Source organism: Barbus barbus, assembly GCF_936440315.1.
Source record: "Barbus barbus genome assembly, chromosome: 23".
In the NCBI taxonomy this organism is placed as follows: Eukaryota; Metazoa; Chordata; class Actinopteri; order Cypriniformes; family Cyprinidae; genus Barbus; species Barbus barbus.
This window is the reverse complement of record NC_136751.1, coordinates 18,787,075-18,810,880: the sequence shown is the minus strand read 5'-3', so window position 1 is coordinate 18,810,880 and position 23,806 is coordinate 18,787,075. Positions and strand designations below refer to the sequence as shown.

Here is a 23,806-nt window from a genome sequence, read left to right as displayed (position 1 = left end):
GGAAGTAAAAGAGGTGGGTATAAGCAGACGCCTCTGGACCGCTTCACGCGCTGCTCGAGAGATTAAACACTCTTTAACTATAAAGTCACGTTTATGCTTAGTTCTTCACACGGGATTTAGTCGCTTGGACATACCAGTACTCCTCAGGTAGGAACCTAATAGTGGATAAATAGCTTTATTAGAGAGCATGTTTGTATTTGAGAGAGTTTAATAACTATGGCATGTTTTGGGCATGTCAGAGTAACAACAACTCAATTTTTGATTATTTCTTTGAAATATCTGCTCGTTTTGACGTGAGGCAGCTGTGAGACATCATTTCCCATCGTTAATCATTAGTAGCTTGTAGAGGAGTTTTGCGCCAGTCTGGGATATTCCCGATATTCCCGATTTTTACGCCCTGATTCAAACAGAGGCTGTCAAGGAAACCGAGAGTTTGTTTCCTTCTATTAGGAGGGTCTGACTTCTTGGTTTTGAGGAAAAATCGGAAAGGAAACTTTGTGGCAAGTGCATAGCTTGGGTTCTGGACTATGACAGAGGGATTGTTTTAAGTTGCTCATATAATAAGAAATTCTATAATTTGTGAATTCTAATTTGTGAATTGTGGTAGGTGAAGCACCAGTAAACTGGCCCTCTGATGTGTTTTGTACTTATCAATATTGCAGTATTCTGTAAACAAGTCGACCTGAATGGTTTATAAATGGGTGTTCTTCAACTATGGGCACTTTGGCCCTCTGAATGCATTTTTCACACTATTTTCATTTCTGTGCAAACAATTTCCATCACTATATAAATGAGTCACAGGAGAATTCAGTAATTTTAAAATTTTTCCATCACATCTCAAATAAGTTTGATTTAAATCAAATGTTTCAAACTCTTTTGTTTAGCTTAGGCATTGCATTGCCTCCATGATCATTTAGTACCTTGACAGAAAGTGAAATAGCTGCAGCTGATGTGCCATGTTTTACTCTTATCACTTATCAAAGAATTTTTCACAGAAATGTACATTCCAGAACAAGTCAGCACCGCCTCAGTTCTTCTTTGAGGGATTGAGATTGTATTTATTTGACTCCATTTATAGAACAGATTGATAACAATTAAATACAACAACTATTTACTGAAATCTGAAATGTAGTCATTAACAACGCAACATAAACTTCAGTTCTACCCCTCTCTAAGTTCAAGTTCAAGTTCAAGTTCAAGTTTAGCTTTTCGCTACATGTGGGGGCATACAGTGGAACGAAATATCGTGCAGACATACAACAATGAAGTAAAAAAACACTTTAAACCTATAAAAAAACACTATAAACCTATACACCCATACACTAACCCCTTCTCAGTTGTCTGCTTATACAAAATCACAGCAACTATATATATAAAAAAATAAATAGATTTACCTGCAGTGAATCAAACAAAATATTGCTTAATGGAAATATTCAAATAAAATGTTTTGAAATTGCAGGTTAAAAAGTATTAACAGAATGAATTACCACAAATACATTCATTTGGTTTATTGTTTAACTGAGGATACAGCTGACTCACTCAACATGAGAAAAATGAGAGGAAAATAGTTTTTTTCTCTCTGTCGATCAAGCAAACCAGAAGGAAATGCTTTTGCCCTGGGGAATAGCTTTCTATGTCACGGTCATCTACACATTCACTATATATACACAGAGGAACAAGAGCTATTTTCTGTGCCTTGATGTTATGGAAAGCACTTTGTCAATACTGCAGTATTTTACATACTACATTAAAACTGTGTGTCCTTCATTTACTGTAGAGCCCTGTGCTAGAGTTGCGTGTCAGTGTTTTTGGCAGCTGTTCGCACAGGTCTTCTCTTTGACCTCAGTCTTGTAGTGGTCAGCAGAAAACAAACAGCCGTGAGGGGGAAAAAACCAGGGACATGACATATTACATGTAGACACATGGCTTGAACTGTGTTTTACTCTCTGAAGCTAAAGTACAGATTTATTTCTTTCAGTTTGTTTTTCTCACAGTTTCTAGTTTCCTCCTCAGTCTCTGTCAACTGTCACACGTCTGCTCTCTGCTTGCTTTTTATCTCTATTACTGTCCCACAGATTCCATTGACTCACACTTTAAAGCAATAGTTTGCTCACTATATAATTTTGTGTTGTAAACTTTAAAAGACTCTTTACACAGTAAAACCCATCTTAAAAGCACCGTAAAAGTAGTCACAGTATATATCAATTCTGCAAAAGCAATAATAATAATAAGCAATAAGCAATAAGCAAAAATCTGAGAAAATTAGAAAACATCCTTTTTTCATTATTTTTATCTTCATTAAAGATTGTATGGTTAAATTAAAGAACACACATGGATCTTAAAGTATTGATCACATTTGCAAACAGTAATGTGCAGTTAAACAACATTGAAATATTGATCAGATTTCCAAAGTTTGATTGAGTTAATAGGAATTATAGGAATGCACAAATAGTCTGTACAAATAGATGCACAACAGAATACGCATACACACACAAAACTTATCCTGCATTACAGTTTTTTTTTTGTATTCATTAAGCTTATACAAAATGCTGATAATAAAGCTTAGTTCTGCAGTTTTTATGCTTCAGCGACATGATCTTTTAGCCAACAAGTACTGTTTCTAGGACATAAAAAACAGGGCAGTTCTTTAATTGCAATATAAATCATGCAGTAAAACGAATGCTGAAAGTGCAGTCCTGCTGACATAGAGGAATATTTCACCAAAAATTTCAATTTGCTGAAAATTTATTTATCCTCAGGCCATCCAAAATGAGTTTGTTTCTTTTTTTTGTTTTGTTTTGTTTTTTTATTATTATGCAATTGAGTTTGTTTCTTTATCTGGACAAATTAGGAGAAATTACATCACTTGCTCACCAATTGAATCCTCTGTAGTGAATGGGTGGCGTGTGAATGAGAGATCAAAATGCTGATGAAGTAATCACAATAATCCACAAGTAATTGACATGACCCCAGTTCACGAATTAATGTCTTGTGAACCAAAAAGCTGTTTTTTGTAATAAAATCCTCCATAAGGCCTTTTAACTTTAAAACATTGCTTCTGGCCAAAATCCATAATAACACTTCCTCCAGTGAAAAAGTCCTTTTGTCCTCTCACATCAAAATCCACCAACATATTTGTTTAGAACTATTTTAAAATGTTTTGCTGGTAAACGGTGCTTGATCTGTGCATATTTCTCTCTTAATTCAGACTAGACAACTTTTTCACTGGAGCAATATTATGGATAGAGGACTCTTGATGTCTCAGTGATGAATTTTTTAATTACAAACACGCAAATTTCACTTGACAAGACATTAATTGATGGACTGGAGTCCATTACTTGTAGATTACTGGCGGATTATTGTGATGTTTTATTTGAACGCTCACTCTGATGGCACCCATTCACTGCAGTAATCATGTAATGCTAAATATCTCAAAATATCTTCCACTGAAGTTTCAGATTTTTTTTTTTTTTTTTTTGGTTGAACTGTTCTTTAAATGAAATGCAGTGATGAATGAATGTCAATTTAATGAGTGACGACGTGAATAATACATACAATGGCTGAGCTAATGGTGAGGCAACAGGGGCAATGGCCACAGCCAAAATCTGATCATCCTTTTCAATGCCCTGTTATGGTTATGGCCACTAAGCCACATAATTAATATGGCTTGAGCCCTACATTTAGGGATTCACTTTGTTCTTGCCCACAGGAAAACATTTATTTGATCACATTTATTTAATTTAATCACACAATACATAATTCTGTACTATAAAGCATTCAAATGCTGAAATGGTATAATTTTTGTATTCAGTGTAACATTAACAGTCCAAAACCAACAGCTTTGTTTATGATACTGCTCCTTAATGTCCTCAAAAAGAAAGAAACAAAGCAAGAACGAGGTATTGTATCCAAATGTGAAAAATCATATTGACATTTTGCTTCTCACTTGCACATTTTGGCCCCTCTGATTCTAGAATAGATAGATAATATCCAAAAAAAATGGAAAGCAGAGAAGTGATGCATTCCTGATTCCCATCAAAACAAGCAAATAAAGCAATACAATAAATCATATTTATTTAAAATTCATTCTCTTACACACATAATAAGGAAATTTGCAGGAAAGTCCCCATTGTTTGGTTGAGATGGAGAGATGGCTATCGGTGGTTACAGGAGGAAGCGTTTATTGGTACAGAAGTACAGGGTGACAGATCGAGGCGGTGAGGTCACACCAGCCTGTGATCCACTTCTTCCTTCCACATAAACTTGCTGAAGCTGCCAGCATGTTATGAACACATTGCAAGCTTCAATATTGCTCATTTATGTATCAGTAGTCATGAACTGTACATTAGCAGTTAACATATAAATCAAGCAGGAATGATCCTCGACATCATTTCAAGAACATTTTTGGTCAAAAGATTCCATACTTCTCAGAACAAACTCTTTAAGTATCAAAACACATTTTGCTAGTCCAAACAGACTGAAGAGTCAGGACTGGTTAGTCATTGCTTGTTCATGTAGAACTAGTCAGTAATGCCTTACCCTCCGACTGGATTATGACCTTAGCACTAAGGGAGCAGAGACCAGTTCCTTGGGGATAAAAATATCCCATGCCATCATTTGTTTTCACCCACTGAACACTAGTTATTTTGTTCCATATATGCCCTAATGCACTCGCATGTCTGACTTTGATAGGAGACATATGAAACAGAATAGAGCTCTGAGTGATATGTGTAGTACAAAGACAGGAAACGTTTGGTCATTTTTCCCTCTGCCCTGCTCTGTTTTTAAATGTCGATGTTAGCCTGACGCTTCCTGATAAAAGGGCAGATTGGACAATGAATAAATGCAGAAGCTTGACTCCATTTCAATATGCTGCTGAATAATATAACTATTTCTTGAAGGGCTTATTCAGTGTTGCATTAGTGCTACAAATAAAAATAATGAACTGTTGTATGCTGTTTTTAGGTATTTGTAAGTATGTTCTCATTCCAGTGAGAGGCCTTGTGTAACCCAGCCTCTCTCTATGTATTGTCCAGTGGAGGGCAGTGTTGGATCATGATTCTGAATTATTTCAACTGCGGTTACTGCTGTTGAAGGGATGAGTCATAAACATCATATTTGTCATATGCAACTGTTTGTTCCTCATTTCTGTTGTTCGTCTACACTAAAAGCAAACAAAAAATGTAAAACATTTATGAACAGATTTATATAGTCCACCTCATTGCACAGGAAAATCTGTCCTGCTTTTACTTTTATTTTTATAGAGAGTCAAGTATGTCACTATGAATTGTAAAGCGCTTTTAACAATGCAAATTGTGTCAAAGCAGCTTTACATCAGCTTGATATAAAGCTGGGTGGCTTTATATCAGCTTTACAGTATTTAGAGGGGGAAATAGTGTGTCGAAATAGTGTCATTCTCCTCTGGCCAGACAAAATCAGCAGTTTAAATCTAGGCTGCAGCAGAGTCAGATTGTGCAAAGGACTCATCTGGTTCCTGTGGTCTTGTCCCGATGGCTGTCTAGGAGACAGGGTCTTCATTGGGGATCAGTCTCTGGGGCTCATCTAGTTGTCCTGGTCTCTGCTGACGTTCAGTGCTGTAGAGATCATCTCTAGATGCTGATCCACCATCTGATCTACAGTCTGGATCTGGGTGGCTACGGTGACCTCAGAATAAGAAAGAAACAAACTAATATTAGCGTAGATGCCATTCTTCTAACAATGTAACAAGTACATCGGGTGTTTTGGGAAGTGTTCCTGGTTCCGGTTGAAGAGAGCCTGATTTAGTAATATTATAAGGCCTGTATGCAATTTTCCATGCTTCTGTCAGAGTCAGATGAAAGCAATTACTATGTCACATTACACATCATGTGGGCTCCTAGACAAGCTCAACTGTTTACATGTGTGATGTAAGTGGAAAGAGAAACAATCAGGATAAAAAGCATCTTTAGTAAATGAAAACAACTACAACAACACAACACCTGCCAACACAATGGAGGCTTTGTGGAAAGGAGTGAGACATTCTATTGTGGGTAGAGAAAGATAACACTCATCGCCTGCTGCCTGCAGGGAAACCTCGCTCTCTTTACTATGATCCGAAAATGATCTGCTGCTTGCTTGACGTGTAAATGTATTTATTTTATTAATGTGTATTATATTATATTATACAGTAATTATAGGATATTATGATATTTTTGTAGCCATTCAATTAAAAAAATAATCTCCGAACACATCTAAATAGGGTTCAGTAAAAACTGGAGGAAAAATTTCCACAAATTTTGTTTTATTTCTATGTAGATGACAGCGGCATTGATTTCATACCCAAGGACAGAAGTTTATCAATGAAAGATGAATGAAATGTATTTAACAATGCATACATATTTGTTTGCTTTTTATTTATTTATTTTAATTTGTTTTAAGTAAAAATACATTTCCAATGATGTACTGTATCATAGTCTGATCAAATACCAGTTTTACAGTTCAACAGATATAAAGCTAAGTAAAGCTAGCTGTTAAAATGTACACTCTGCAACGAAGATGAGACATGCTGCATCTACAATTTGTTTTGGCAGCTTCTTTCCGTACATGGCCATGAGTGCAGCCAGAGAAATGACAAATATAGGCTTTATAGGACATTACAGTTCACAGTGAATAGGAAACACCTCAGCACTAGTCACAGAATAAGGGAAAAAAATGCAAATGCATTCTTTGTGTAGCCTTCCTTGTTTACTGTTGTTGACTAGGCAGAACTGCATTATTTGTAGTTATTTTAGGACCTGGTTGATGGGACATTTGTCATGTGACTTGTCAGCAGACAGAAGGTACTTTACATGCAAAGGGTGAAAAAGTGAAAATGTCACTTCACATGGTGGCTGCAGGAATGAAATAAATTTCCTTTAGCGTCACACAGACCATGTTCTTGCATTAGAAAATAATGCAAGAACAGTTGTTCCAAGTTTTGTGACATTTAAATTTTTTTTGAAAGTCTTATTTAAATCTTTAGAGAAGCTGAAAAAATAAAATAAAATGCCTTAAAACTCTTTCAATATATCATATTAAAATATATTAAATAACCACCCTTTAATTAAAAAAAGGTTTGTGTTATATTATTTAAAGACATTCATTCATTTTTAATTGTCACTTAAGTGTCCAGATAGCTTCTGTGCTCACTCCTGTCTTTGCATGTTAAATTTGGAATAGTAGAAAGTATTTTAACATCACAAAATTTGACACACTTCAGCTTTAATTTGCACCAGGGAAGAGTTAAAGCCATCAGATTTCAATTTTTAAACTGAATATAGAGAAGATTTCTCTTGTGCCTCATTCTTTGCCTTTCTCATTTGCTTTTTCTCTTTCCTGCTCTTCAGAATAAATTCAACCGAGTGGGTCAACACATGCAAAAAGACACAATGTGCATGAGCTCATTCCCAGCCATGTTCTTACATCCCCAATGCGGACTTTGCTTTCACTCGTCACTTACTCTTTCACTTCTGCCTTCACTGCTACCTATCCTCCCCCCTCTCCCTCTCTTTTTCATTACCATCACTTTTCTTGGGATAACGGACACTCAGCAGTTTTTCACTGCTGTCAATGGGAGCATTAAAATGAGTCTGAGTGAGAAACCTTTTGTTGGAGCTTATTTACAGGGCCTGGATCTGGACATTGGCTGTAATCCACACGCCCACCACTGGACACTATCTGTCTGTGTCCAACTGTGCTTCCTCAAACTATGGCTAAGAGGGCACAATGCAAACTTAGTTGTATCTACCGAGATATAGACTTCTTTCTAGTCTCTAAGTGTTTACGTGCTCACTACACACTCACAGGCCAGGTCACACGAGATGCCATCACTCACACTTCCTCTCCGCCTGCTGAGCAGCATGCCCAGGGGAAAGGACCAATCAGCATATTATTATGACCCGGTCGGCAGGGTCCCACCCTGCTTTAATCTAAAAGGAATTTAGGCTGGAAAGACAGATTAACTGGACTGAAGGGTCAAAGATTCACCCCCTGGGTCTTGTGTCCTGCCTGAATGTCTCAGAAGTGGTGGGGGTTGGTCATTTAGAGAGACATTTATAGAGTACAGCCTGAAATAAACTGCTCAGTGTAAAGTGATTGACTGTTACAAAAGATTTTTACTTTTATTATTATTAAAGGAGTCACATTAAATATTTTTATTAAATGAGGGTCCACTACTACTCAAAAGTTTGGAATAATTACACATTTTTGAGTGAAGTTTCATGCTCAACAAAGCTGCATTTATTTGATTAAAAATACAGTAAAAACAGTAAATATTACTTTAAAATTAAAATAATATCTGAAGACTCATGTGACACTAAATACTGGAGTAATGGCTACTGAAATTCAGCTGTGCCATCACAGGAATACATTTATTTTTAAAATGTATTGAAATAGAAAACAGTTGTTTTAAACCGTAATAATATTTCACAATATTCCTGTTTTTATTGTATCAAATAAGTGCAGCCATGGTGAACATAAGAGACACTCTTTATAATTCTGAATGTTTGTGCTCAAACCTGTCAGAATTTAGGTTTTGTTTATATTTTCATTTCCATTTATTAAAAATAATTAATTAATATAAAGAGGAAAACTCATAAACATATTTCAATAAATATTTTTTTATTTAGTTTTGAAAACTGATATGGTACATGAAGTCCACTTTTCATGTCTTAAGTGCTCTTAATTAGAATTATGTAGTCTTAATGACTAGCTGCACTAGTGGCTGATTTAATGGTTTGCCTATTCTTAAGGACCACTATCTTCAAAAGTTAATAGACAAAGTGCTAGCTAGGCCCTTGAGAATAGAGTAACAAAAACACCCATCCCATTATTTCACCGTAGTGCCAGTTTTACATTTACTTCATATACATTTCAGTAATAATCAATACTAACATTTCCACTGATGCAATATCTCTGTGCTTTGTTCAATCTTTTTATATGAATCCATGTATGCATACTGAGTTTACACACAGACTCATCTAGCCCTGAAATGAGGGCTTTGGAGATGCCTGACCCAATTAGACCTTCTCATGCCTCCAGGTATGACTTTATCACACAGTTGGCATCTGAGTTTTCTTCCAGGAATCAAACCTATATGTATTTTCTTGACTAGTGAGTTAGTGTGAAGCTCAATATGTTGCTGTGCTTGTTATGTGCGATATAATTGCGTGTGCATGTTATGAAAAGCCAGCGTAGCAGATGGAGTGAACAGGTGGCATGTAATGTGTGTGGGTTAGTACGCATTTCTCTTTCTTTTGCGTGGGTCAGCATATTATAGTGGGTGAGTGGGTGGGCTTTCTATAAGGGTTGCTGGCAAATGCTAAAAGGCGTCCTGAGACAGTTAAACGGAAAGTTCTCTGCCATTTATAAGACTCCGTAAAGCTCTTTAAAAATGACTTGCATTTTATTTCTGAACAGTCAAAGTGAGGAACTGAGAAAGCAGCAGAGAACTGGAGCTCGGTTTGGAAAGAAAGGAGTGGCTCACAAGCTCTGACGTCAATGTCCGAGATTTCTTTAATAAGCAGTAAACAGATAAATAAACACTTTATCAGACATTTCAAAGCCTTTTTGCTGTACTCCATGTACTACTTTTTAAATACATTTTATGCATGTCTTTCATGTGTTTACCTACTTTTATGGCTTTTTAGAAGCATTTGGACACTGTGGCACTTAAAAACGAAACCCATGCGCATTGCTTTCAGTACCCCGAAAAAAAATACACCCACAAACATACCCAGTTGTACGTTCCAGCCTTAGGCAAAAATACATGAGAAACGAAGGACAGGGGATGCAGAGAAATGGAAAGAGCGACTTGACGAGTTTATAAATACATTCATGCCCACTTTTGGCATGTCCTTGTTTCAAAAAACACATGCTTTTCATTATACTTCAGGGTCAGGTTTTTTTTTATGTAGTGACACATTCCAAAAAATCAACTCGCAAGCTGGTAAAAAAAAAGAAAGAAAGAGAGGAACGAAGGATAGGAAGTGATCAAGCTTTGCCCCCTCCATAAATTGTGGACATTCCCACAGGGAGTCTGAGATGCAGGTCGCACGCACTGAGGTTCAGGGGTCAATGAGCATGGAGATGGTACAAGGAGGGGGCCTCATGTGATTGACAGCCAGACAGCAGCAACTCTGGGCTCCTCAGACCCTAGAAAACAAGTAGAAAGGGAGAAATCTGTAAAATCATAAAGAGGTGAAAAATAACAATCAGATATTTATGAATTTAGACCTGTATAGTACCAGTATCCATTAAGCATGTAAACCCTGACATATGAAATAAAGATTTATAGACAAAATTGAAAAAAAAAGTTTGCGTATGTGTTTTTTTTTGTTGAATATCATATTTGATACATCAGGCTTTTATGGCTCCTATAGTATGACATAGGAGAATATGCAGCTCATATTTTCAGAGGGCAGAAGCACATCAATGTTAATCAGAGGCCCAACTGAACAAAAATATGCAAAATGGTGCAGGTGCTGATATTTATATGGCCAAAAATACAATTCTGATCATTTGTCATTTAAATTATTGATCTTTATAACAGTATAGCAGACTACTTACATAAAATGCATATGAATATCAGTTGTCACTCTATATTTATCAATAATATATCTTAGTAAGATATTATTTTATGATCAAAGCTCTGTAGTTTTATTGTTGGGCAAAACCTATAATGCAATGCAATACAATGATGACTGAGCGATGATCAAATAACCGTTCCTCAAAAACCAGATGTATCATGTTTGACACACATTTTAACTTGATTTTTCTTTGAAGTTCTTTGAAGTTGCTTCAGTCCAGTAAGTGTTCACCTTGAAATATTACTAACCATATAACAGTTATTCGTATGTTTACTTTATAAAAATTAAAGATTTCTTGGCAAAAAGACACGTGTACCACAACCTGAAGGATTAAAAGGCCTTTTACTTGCTAAAAAAGTATAAACTATGACATGGAGTAGATTGTGTACAAGTGTTTCTGCAAAGTTTTGATCATGCTGAAAGTTTAGCGTCAAATACAACAGGCTTTATAGGGTTAAAGTCTGTTTGATGAGGGTCCTTCATGTCTTGCATGACCTGGATTTCGCTCTGCATTCTGCAGCCTAATTGCATAATTTAGGTGCCATGCTTTAGCCCTAGGCAGTGGATACTTTGCAGTGCTCTTGTCCGGGCTAAACTGCAGAGTGGTGATTTGGAGGGAGGGGGGGGGATTTGGGTGCTACAGTGATTTAGGGAAGTGAATTCAGAATTTAGATAGATAATGGTTGGCTGGGTTTGAATAGGGGCAAGCAGGAAGGGGTAAAAGGGTAGCCACCATTGATTCCTCTCTTCAGTCTCAGGCCTATCTTTTGCTGGCAGGTGGCCATGTCAAGCCTCTCTTCAAACACATGACATCACCTTTGGTTATCGCCAGCAGTGTTGCTGCAGCAACAGCTGACCAAGGCCTATGAGACCAGTCGTATCTCCTCTTTACCTACAACACGTCACACATGTTAATACAGTACAAATCTTCCATTTTAAACTATTACTTTTATGCTTGTTGCGTTTAAAGGCACCGGAGTATCTTCAAGTCACTGAGGTAGGCTGTTTTGACTTTCACCACAAAGAACAATCATCCATCCAAGCATTGGGGTAGCGACTGTTGCACAGAGAAGCAATAGCACTTCTTTTATTGAGGTAAACAATTCTAGTGACACAGGAAAAGAGCTTTGCATTATATTAACATGGTAGTGGTTTAAACTTTGCCCTAAAACGTTCAGAAAAATGTCCATGTTAAGCATTTCTTCCTAGAATCGTCTCAGTTTCTCATACTCTGCTCTTACAACGTTTCTATATATAGTCTGGTGTTATAATTGCCATGCAGCCACTTTAGCCTATAATTTAACCTGCAGCTGCATTCCTCATCAAGAGCCTATCCACTATACGATCTATTTATATAAACATGCTATAAAATCTATTTTTATTTGCTGATAGTAAATTACTCCATTCACTAATTTTAAATTCTCTTCATTGCAATGATTCTTGTACCCCCACAGCCCCATCAATAAATCACCACCAAAACAAAATCCCGTTCCTTTTGAATCATATTATACTGGATATCATTTAGCACGATCAATCATATAATTAAAATACCAATTATTACTAAATTCCTTTTTAAACTAAAAACAATCAATATTGTGGTTGAAAGAGACTTTCCAAATGTTTTTCATCTATGCAAATATGCTATATATAACTATTTAGTATCTGTCTATCTATGGAACAGATACTTTTAATAGGCTATATGTATCTTTATGGCATATGGTTCAACACACTTAAACATGATGAGTGTTTTTAGCATTTAGCATATTTTGAGAGGAAGCAACAGAAAGCAGGACCCTGATGCCAGAACTAATTCACATCTTTGGGTTTCACTGAAAGAGGCCAGGAAAAGCTCAAATCTTTGTCCCTCCCCTTCTCCCTTCCCCCTCTCTCCGATTTGGAACGAGGATCATGCATGAAGTGTATTAATAGTACAAGTGCGTGTACAGTTGACCAGACTGTAAAGGAGATTTCACATTCTTATTCCCCTCATGAAATAAGGTGCCTCGATACTCCCTCCACGCTGGCCGGGTGTGAAGTGGACACGCCGGGAATGCACGTCTTTTCATTTGCATGTGTTTTGTCCACACCCCTTACGAGATAACGACAGGACCAAGCCTACAGCCTTGCCTTCATAGGGAGAAAGTGACACGGCTCGCCGTGCGTGTGCAGTGAATTGAGGATACACAGTGCATTTATCGAGGATATATCTTGTACGTCTTGCGCGAGAAACTTCCTCGTGCCATCCATTACGTTGAAAGTATCAGCGCGCGGATTGAAAGTCTCGGATTTGGATTTAAACATCGATGACACCAACCCTGACAAACATGTATGTAGTTTCATTGTTCATTCATTTATTTTAACGACGTTTTTGTGATATGTATGGGCATCTACTGAGTATATTCGGTGCATATTTAAGCGCCACATTTACTTAAAACATCTCTAACGGAAATATGCTATAGGTGGTAAAGTGTAATAATGCCAATACAAAACAGTCTATGGCTATGTGTTTTGAGCTAGCTGGTAAAAGCGAGTGCATTTGCCTTGTAAACTGTGAATATTTGTAGCTTTCAGTTATTTTGCAAATGAATGTGCAGACAGTGTGATAGACTTTCTCAAAACATGGCATGGAGGAGACTGGGAGTGAGCTCAGATGACAAAGAAAGCTTTGTTTGGCATATGTGTGTAAAAGATGCAACCTCGGATATTAACAGTTAGGAATTACATAGCGGAAAGACACTGTGTTATTGCTTTGAAGCCTCTCTTTTCTCTCTACACGTCCTTGCTCATAGCCTCTCAGTTGTTTGAGAAGAGAATATCCCATGAAGCTAATCCTGCACGATCTAATCCCTCTGATTTCCCCCCTTATGCATGCTGGGGAATGCTGGCTCTAATAACCTATTTTTGTTTCTTTGGAGTATATGTTTCTTTTGTCTGGATTACTAGTTGATTGATGCATGTAAACAACTTTTAGCAATTTGAACTGCCACATTTAGTTGATTGTTGTGGAATGGGTGAGGAGCACCATGATGTGTGCTGTCAGTTCTTCACATGAGAGGAGGACATACAAGCCCACTAGAATCATTTTAGAAAACAGTGGTACCTTTAAGTGGTCTTCAAGACCGCTTAATGTGCATGGACATAATAAAATGTTTATGTGGGTTACAGTATTCCTTCTCACACTTATGCTTCATTAAATTTAATCAGGTTTTTAGCATTTTTTTAAAACTAGGGATGCACAGTATATTGGGGGTGCAATGTCAAATATTTAATGAATTAAGATTTAGATTAAGATTTAGATTACTTTTGCTAAATGCTCATATTAAGTTACTCTTTAGATCACAATTATGTTTAATCTATAGAAATCTTCAGAGTAAATAACAATTTCTCATACTGTACATTATAATGTTGATGTTTATCACTTTTTGCATTCAAAAATTAGTGCTGTAAAAAGATTAATCGTGATTAATCACATCCCAAATACAAGTTTTTGTTTACATAACATATACTGTGTATATTTATGTATAAATACATTACACACACATGCATGTAGACATTTCAGAAAAATTTTATGTTCATATATATTAAATATATAAATATAAATATAGACATGTAAATACATGTAAATATTTTCAAAATACATACTGTGTGTATTTATATACAAATAATGAATATACACAGTACACACACATATTATGTAAACAAAAACTTTTGTTTCGGATGCGATTATTTGTCAGCACTAAAAAGGATCAATTGTTAGCATGAAAATAATTATCAACGTATGGGTATTGGGGAAAATCCTAATATCTGTGAATCCATAATCAGTGGCCCACTTTAAAGTTTAGGTCCCTAAATGGACACTGGTCTAGAGAGCTATTGCCTGTCCTACAACTTTATCGACTATCCCCTCCACATGACACGGAAACCAGGAGAGCCAAAATGTCCTCATTCCTTTGACGTGGCTATATCTTGACTTCCAGTTCTTTGTGTGCTGTGCTATTTATGTTCTTACACGTGAGATTTGCTGCAAATCTTGTGACTCTACTAACCGTAGACCGTTGCTATACCCGCAGCCGTACTTTCTGTGAAGAGTGTGGGAACACTTCTTTTGGAAAACTCAGAGCCTTGTGGGCAGCACCACGGGCCACACAATCTGTCCTTTGTGCAGACCTGGACTGACATGAAGGGATCTAATTTAGCTAATGATTTGATCAAGCAATGCAATGAAAGTGATAAAGTAAAAGTGTGTGCTGCTGGGCATACTGTCGTAGTTGACGACGTCATGTTTTTTTGCAATATGTAAATCGTTGTGAATGACATTTAGCTAGAGAGGTTAGGTGATTATTTTCTATTTAAAATGGTCTTTATTTGCTTAGATGGGGCATTTTTTCTTTGCTTTTATTATCTTCTTTTTTTAATTTACATCATATTTCCTTATCCAAACAGTGTGCCAGATGTGTACTGTACTCCCAAGTCTTGTTTAAGTAACATATTTACATTCAATCAAACAGTTCTCTCTTTAGTAAGTCAGAAAGGCAATGCACATGCAGTTTTTCCCTTCCACTTTCTCTCTATAAACTCTTTCCCAATTATTTTCTGTTTCATTCTGTTTCCTCACAAAAATATGCACGTCCTCCCCCCAGAGGAAAGACTGTCTGTCCTGTCTGACCGTTCTGAAAATAGGCACGCCTTGAGGAAGGACCGGTTGACTGTTTACTGGCTAAAAAAACAATCTGTCTACAGTAACTTTCATTTTTTTGGCTTGAAATTAAATCTGTGTTACCTGACTTACTCTTAGAATGCAGAATGCCTAGCAATTTGGCAGCACACAATTGGGTATTTATTCCCAATTTTGTATTGTGGGATTCTGTTTCTTAGAAATGGATGTAGGTTAGCTGCCAGCATCTATTTAGCCTTTTATCTTCTACAGTGCTTTCTTTCCCTTCCTTCTCGGGAAAGCAGATAGTGCATTAATTTTTCTTCCTCTCGGTCAGACAACCACTAGTTTCAGAGGAAGCCAGCGCGTCATGAAATAAGTGTCTGGATCTGTGTGGGACTTTACAAATGATTCCTCCAGTCTTTTGCACCTGGAAGTGTGTTCTTCACTGGTATTGTTGCGGCTGCCTGAAGGTTGGATGCTTCTTTTGCAAAGCACAAACTTTTTCCGTTGTTTCAGCTCCACTGGCAGCGGTTAGTTTGTGACTTTAAGCACATAAATGTATCATTCTGTGTTATACCTTCACAGAGATTCCACGGTAAAAAAGATTTTACTTCAGAAAAGTTGTAAATTAAACAAAATAGTTGGAGTATGGTTAGGGCTGCACGATTAATCGAAAAAAAATCAAGATCTCGATTCATACATAAATGCGATCTCATTTCTAAATGACGGCGATTCACTTCCGTGTATTTCCCTGCTTTCAGATCATGCTGCATTCACGCGTTATTGGTCACACTCACACAATAACAAAACACTATTAATTCATCAATCAATCATAAATCTCGATCACTTTTCTCCTCTCCCTCATTTGGCCACGTTCCGCTGTCACTCACGTGACGTGTAACAAGGCGGCAGACTATGGAAGGCCATATTATTAAATTTGTCTTTACACGTAACGTGTACACATGAAACAACGCCTGTACACGTAATTACGTCTACACGCATTATTTCGTGTACAAACGTTAATGTTTTGGCCAATGACAAGGCCGAAACCATCCAAATTTGCATAAAATTTATTCAACATATAATAGTCACGTAAATCTCAACACAATGACTTGTCATTAATAAATAATAAATTTAAAAGTGACGTACCAACTACGTATCAAATGCACTTGGTCGTACGTCATTCTCTTTACGGATATGTCAGCACTATCTATAGTCACATGATAATGACGTGGTATTACAACCTAGAAGGAGGCGGCATTTCAAAATACTTGCAGTAGAGTCATGGCATTGAGGAATTTTGTAAACAACGTTTTTCAAGAATGCGCTCATTTATGTCTTTCAGATCACGTGGAAGAGGATACAATTCAGTCTGTGATGTCTAGGTTTAGTCATAAGGTTTTTACAACGATTTACTACGGTGACAAGGGAGGTGCGGTCAGGGTAGGCAGGGTAGGCAGTGCCTCACCAATGTTGACATTACATTTATTAATTCCAAGAGCTTTATTAATTCACCTCAAACCACATTATTAATTGCATTTATTTTATTCCAAATATTATTTTTTGTAACAAAGTTTTTCAGGAATACACATAATATACTCATTTTGCCATTGTTTGCTCCTAAAAACCATTGTTTCATGCAGGAAATTCAAGGCCATGGCCATTGAGGCAGAGGTTAGCAGTGCCTCTTTGGTCCATAGAACGTAGTTTACGTAGATTTGCGCATGCGCAATCAGTTCTCATGCTGTCTTGAATTATCAACATTGAGGCAGAGACCGAGCTTGCTTCATGTCACGTGATCCACTCGCTCTCACTCAATCCGCGTTTCCCGATACTAGCATCTAGCGGCGCCTAGCGTTGGCTGTCAACTCATGAAATTGAGTAATACACCCAACAAAGAGGACTTTTACAACAAAGTAATTGACCGCTTTGTCCAGAGGGATAGACGTATGGACTTCGTCTACAAATAAAAGTAAGCACCCCCTTTAAAACGTAAACTATTAATTTATTAATTATTTTTTTTAAAACCCGTATATTGGCTTTGTGTGTGTTGTCTGATGGTGGGCTATAGGCCTGCTGTGCGCTGACACCAAAATGTTCTCTCTTCCATCACCTCTGCCACATTTGTACTGTATGTCTATCTGTGCGATTATGGTGCATTTCGTAAGGGTTAAAATGCTGTTTTCTAGTTCTCTTTTTTTAATCCTGGTGCGCCGTCGCCAGATGCTCATTGCGTGTCGGTGTGTGCGCCTAGCGCAGTTTGTAGGAGCGAATAAGCTGTTTTTGTACTTTAAAGCTGTACTGCTGACACAATGTTTTCTGACTGTAGCCTATTCAAATCCTGGTGCGCCGTCACCAGACCAATAGCGTGTGTGTGGCTGTCTGTGCGCGTTTGCGCATTTTGAAGGAGTGACTAGGCTGCTTGTCGGTTCGCTGACACCGCGCCGCTTCCCTCTCTTACTGTGTCCCGCACAAAACATTTGTTTGTTGTATAAGTCATCATAAGATAGATGTGTCCATTAATTTGATTATTAGATTTGATTGTGCATTAGCCTCACATATGACTGACTTTGCTGTATGCAGGCAGCGATGTGATGATGCCTGATATGAACTTGGGTTGCTACATTAACTGAATGAATATATGAACATATATGCCACATTGATAGGTCACAGCCTACCCATGACAAGATTTCACCGCACGTTACTGACGGTGACAATGCACTTTTATGGGTTAACGTTATCCGTTTTTCTTTTATTTAAGTTATAGTTCATTTGAAGCAGACAAACAATCCTCAGATAAACAAGTGTGCTCTATTTGTTTTTTATAATAGATTACAGACAATGGTAAGACGCTGCGGATGAAATGATTGCCTTTGTAGAACATTACTGCAAGAAATGCAGAACATCGGAGACATTCAGCGATCAGAACTTTTCACAGTTCCTTTGTTCATAACAATATGTATGAATAAACGCCTTACTTCTTATGACCCATGATTTGTTTGGTTTGCCTAAATGGGCACACCATATTTGTCATCAGTAATTAACAAATGTCATTAAATATTTGCTGACAGTGTATGTGTTTTTGGCATAACTAGACAAAGGGTTGTCAGTGAACTACGGCTCCGTGTATTAAATGCCGCTCCATTTGAAAACAGGTGATGGAGATTTAGCGCTAATCAAGGAACCGGCTTTACTGACGAGATGCGCATGCAACCAGATGCGATATATCGCCCATTCCTAACTATAACGCGTTTCATAAAATACAACTACTGGTCAGGTTTCCGAGAGATAAACTAATGCGTTAAAATGGCAAAAAATGCTGTAATTTCCTCAAATTTCTGGCGACTGTGCTTGAGAAGCACTGAAATGAATGGGCTTCGATGCTGAAACTATCGGTTGTTTGGAACTATTGGCTGCTCCACGACACGCTTTACTTCCGCATTCCTAAGTTCCTATGGAAGCCTATGCGAGTGTCGCAACTCTGTTTCTCAACGGCTCTGGTGCTGACCATGGTGTTGACGCGCCGTCATAGTGATAACAGCCAATCACATACTTTTCTGGTGCTGCATGAACGGGATTGGCTAGCGTCTGCGCTAGGGTATTTGCATAAGGCGATCTGATTGGCTGATTTATTATTGTTAATGTTCTCTTATGTTCAACAACTTAAAGCTTTAAAATTATTCACTTTAAGGGGTCTAAAATAAAGAAAAGAGACAAGTTTTTGTTACTCCAGCACTTTATTATACTGAATGTCCTGTGGGTTTTTTTGGGGGGGGTTTTTTGTACTTGAGTGCAATACATTTTGGTTGAAAATCAATGTATCAATGTATCTAAATCGTGTAAGAGAATCGTGATCTCAATTCCCATGGAGAAAAATCGTGATTCACATTTTAGCAAGAATCGTGCAGCCCTAAGTATGGTTTAAAATAAAAAACTATTTCAGTCGTTCTACTTCGAAAATTCATGTTTAGACTAATTCAGTGTGTTACTTGGCATCCCTTTGTAATTATTTGTGAAATTTCCTTGCAGTTTCTGAGTGAAAATCGTTTCACTACCATTTTTTTTCAATGTAATAATGCACACCATCCTTCTTGTTTAGACGCACATCACATGCACACAAGGCCTCCTACTGTAGTTTGTGTAGCGTGTTATTAGCGATGGTTAATTTGTTTGATTGCAGTGTGTGCCTCCACAGTGGGTGGTGTTCATTTTTAAACTCCACTTTTTCTCAGACTCACCCCTGCTCAGAGCAGTGACTTGGACCAGTGGATGTTTCACAAAATATGTTGTCGAAAACCCCCTCCCCCCAACATTTAGGGACCAAATGATTTTTTTTTTTATATAATTGACAATTTACAGAATCACTCAGTAAAGGTTGTTCAGAAATGCTTCAATTAATTTAGATAATAGTTTCATACTTTATCTTCTAACAACTGCTGTGTGCTTTAAAGAGATAGATTATGGCATTTTAAGCAAACCACTAGTGTTAACAAAAGCAACCGTAAGCAAAAAAACACATTTACTGAAGAAACCATTCCATTTTAGCTTGCTTTTACAAGACTTTCAGCTTTTTTTTATCATCACTTGCATTGCAAGTGCATTTCTGTACCAGGTGAGGTACCGAGCAAGTTTACCATGTCAGAAAATCCATACACATGGTGCTGGTATTTGATGTAAATGTTAAAATGCATTATATAATAGTATTATGCAAGGAACCACATAAAAATAAGTCGTTATTAATCCATAATCTGCCCTGTAACCATAATTTGTGTAAAAAGGTAAAAATTGTTGGTTTTTTACTACTAGTGTTGATTTTAGCAGGAAACTGAACTGTATGTATAATGTAAGTAGAGGATTGTTTTTCCAATGAGCCTATGTTGTAAATATCAGTCTGTCAAATACTGTAAATGGCTTGTGGTTCAGTGAGAGAGTCAGTAGTGAACTCAAAGACTCTGAATGATTCAGTCTGTGAGTGCTATTTCACAGGTGAGTTCAGGAGTCTTTTGTGAATCTTTTTGACTGATTCATCTGATTTGTCAAAGAACCAGTGCTTAAGAGTTATGTTCTTGCTAATCGGACATCACAGGTCACACTGCTTGCTGTTACGTCTAGGAGATATTGTCAGGCACTGTATCAAACCTCAAACCGGTCACGTTTTCCTGACTGTCCTCAATAAAGAATAGAGTAACATTTGTGATCATTAGTATCACAGTCTTGAGAACTGACTCGTCAAAAGTTTTTGGTAGTCTGTTTGAATTTTTGTAGGTTTGTGCTTTTTTTTTTTTTTTTTGTCGACAGCCCAGAGCTCGGCCTCTGGCTGTGTGACAGCGGGGAAACTACCGCATAGTTGTGTCAGTGCTATCTCTTGGATAAACAGGAAGCTGCTAAAACTACAGAGCTGTGCAGTGGGGACAGTGATGTCTATGAAGTATGACAGCACTGTGAAAGCCTAGCGCTGCAGTTAACCAAGCCCACATTAACCCTCATGTGTTTGGAAACAAAGTGCTGTCAACCCTCTGCTGAACATACCAGAAGAAGATATTTCTACATTTTTCAGAGTGAGATATTATTTTGATTTGTGAAGCAATAATGCACTGGGGAGGTCATATGTAACTTATGCATGTTACTTTGCAGTGTCGTGCAGTCACCACGCAGCACTGCATATCTTCCAGCCAAGAGAGATTTTTCAAGATGGTTTAGTCATTAAATCCTCATTTGACTTTTCTTTTTCTCATTACTTCGTCCAGAGCTCCCACCCATCCGCCTGTGCAGCAACCTTCCTTAGCCTGACTCGTCTCCCCGCGTGTGGATTGGCTGACTACCCACACCCGCAATAAGAGTCTGTTTTCTGACTGAGTAGGGAAATGAATTCCCAGCGTCCCTGATGATGGTGGGGGCGTTTATAATGATATCATTGTGAAGAAGAGACAAACATAAGTTTGGATTGTTTCATTCTGCACTGCAAACTTCAACAGCTCACAATGTTATAAGTAGGGATTTCACAACTTCTTTTGTGACTCTTGAATATAATAGTTTTCCGTGAGTCAGTTCACTGATTTAATGATTTAAAATGTTCATGAAATCTTCACTTTAAAAAAAAAAAAAAAAAACATTTTAGCAAATATCCACCGTTCAAAGTTTTTGGGGTTGGTAATTATTCAAAAATATATTTAAAAAAACAAAGTCTTTTATGCTCACCAAGGATGCATTTGTTTGCTATAAATTTCAGGAAAAACAGTAATACACAGTTTTATGACGCTTGAATATGAATGTTTATTTCCGTGAGTCAGTTCACTGATTCAACAGTTCAGAATGTTCATGAAAGTCTCCACACTTTAAAAAAATATATATTTTAAGAAATACACCACCGTTCAAAGTTTTGTGGTTGATAAATTATTTTTTATATTTTTGAATAAAGTCTTTTATGCTCTCCAAGGCTGCATTTGTTTGCTTTAAATTCAGAAATCAGTAATATTTTAATATTTTATCTACAAATTGTGCAAAAATAAGTTTTCTTTTTTAATATGTTTTAAAATGTAATTTATTCCTGTGATGGCAAAGCAGTCATTACTCCAGTCTTCAGTGTCACATTATCCTTCAGAAATCAACTTTTTAAGCCGTTTTAGAGCAAATACATAAATATTGAGATATGCTGAATATTGTCACAAAGACCTAAGAATATTAAGAGAGGATTTTTGTAGCTACAATAAATATCTCAGTAAAAATGTCAAATATGCTGAAGACAATCAGTTTGATTTGCTGGAGTACTTCCTGATTCCAAGAAAAATCATTTTCAGATCAAGTTCTTGTTCCCTACAGATAAAGGACTTGAATAAGCCACCTGTTATTTTTGGCTTCCCTTAACACTCTTCAAATTGAAGTAAACATACCTGAGAGTGTGTGGTGAGTTGTTACACAATGCTAGAATGTTGAGCAACGTCTGGATGTTTCACAATATTGTGCCATTCATGTGGTATTCACCGCTAGCATAATCTTGGCGCTGTGAATACGACCCAGCATGACCATGTGTTTAAACTGACTGTCATTATAGGGTTGCCATGGTAATGTTTCAGTGAACAACATCCACAACAGGGCATCGTGGCTCTATGCATTTCAGAAATGCATAGTGGAGTTGTATTTGGCCTAGCATACTGTGTAATTCCTAGGTAGGCTGTGTATTATAGTAAGCTGTGTATTTCTGGAGTGTGTCATTACACAGAGAGAGAGAGGACTGTTATTACTGAGTCAGTGCAGGGGAGACAGAGCATCTGGATGGGTGACTCACTCTCTCCCCTAGGTGCGTTCACAGGCACGGGACTCGTGAACTGTGACGCAAGACACCTAAAAGTTTTCAAGAATAACTTTTATGTGCTCACTCAAGACATAAACATTACACAGTAGTGCAGCTGAATGTGGTGTGAGAAACCATTTGCTATTTATAATTGGTCATCTGGGGTGGAGGAATAGAGACAGAACTAGTGGTCAGCACATATGGATTTTTCAGTGGTTCATACTGATATCTACAAAGTTGGGTGAATGATATAAAACTGATATGTCTGTAGTATAAATTAAAATGAATTATACCAATTGAGATGTACAGAAAGGCTGAACATTTTTTTTTACACAATTAATTCACTCTGGTGTTTTAAAACAATTTTGAGACATTTTTCATTATTGGCCAATGTTAAAGGAGTATTTTTTTGTACTATTTGGATACTATTTTTTTTTTTTTTTTTTTTTTATTATTTTAATAAATTAAAATAAAATATTTATTAATAAATATATATATTATATTATACATACATGTGTATGTGTATATATGTGTGTGTGTGTGGAGGGGGGGGGGGGTAAAATAAATTTACAATAAATAATTTTAAATATATTATGGTAGATTTAGATTTAAATATTTTAGAATGAAAATATAAAATTATTAAAATATTTTTTAAATTTTAAATTCTGAAACATTTGGGATATTTTGTAGTATCAGCCAAAATATTAAAACGCACTTGAATATATTTCATTTGTAAATTATATGAAATTAAATTAAATTTTATATTTAAAAAAAATATTTTAAAATAAAATAAATTATTTTATATATATTATTTTAGATTTAATGTTTAAATATTTTAGGTTTAAAAATATAAAATATAATAAATTATATATTTTTTAAATATATATTTTTATTTTATAATAATAATTATTAATTTTTTTGGGGTTGGATTTTGTAGGTATTTTAGTGGTCAGTGCCACACTGCTACATATCAGCATCAGCCATTGAAAAACCCATATCAGTTGACCATTAGTCTCCATGACAGTGAGGTCATCGTAGGAGATTCAGTGCTACTAAGAACATTATTCTGAAAAAAAAAAAAAAAGGATATTATTCTGTTTACACCACCCGGTGTGGGTGTTGACGAGGGCCGTGCATGACCATTAGACCATGGTGCTTTAAAAATATCCACTGTTTTTATCAGCATATAAATTTAAATTTCCAAGATTAGCACCACCCCTGTGAGATTAATTATGTTTTCAAATTTGTCACAGG

The 23,806-nt window shown here is 36.6% G+C and overlaps 1 protein-coding gene across 2 annotated transcripts in view; it reads left to right on the top strand.

Moving 5' to 3' along the window:
- The first annotated feature begins 25 nt into the window (after nt 1-25).
- LOC306842654 (rho family-interacting cell polarization regulator 1-like) overlaps nt 26-23,806 on the top strand; it is a 74,809-nt gene continuing 51,028 nt past the window's right edge. The window contains exon 1 of one of the 2 annotated variants that reach the window (XM_079373621.1): nt 26-147. The gene's annotated coding sequence lies outside the window, so the exon portion shown is untranslated. Of the gene's footprint in view, nt 148-12,516; nt 12,931-23,806 lie in introns of those variants that run through there. The other variant, XM_079373620.1, reaches the window with a different exon arrangement.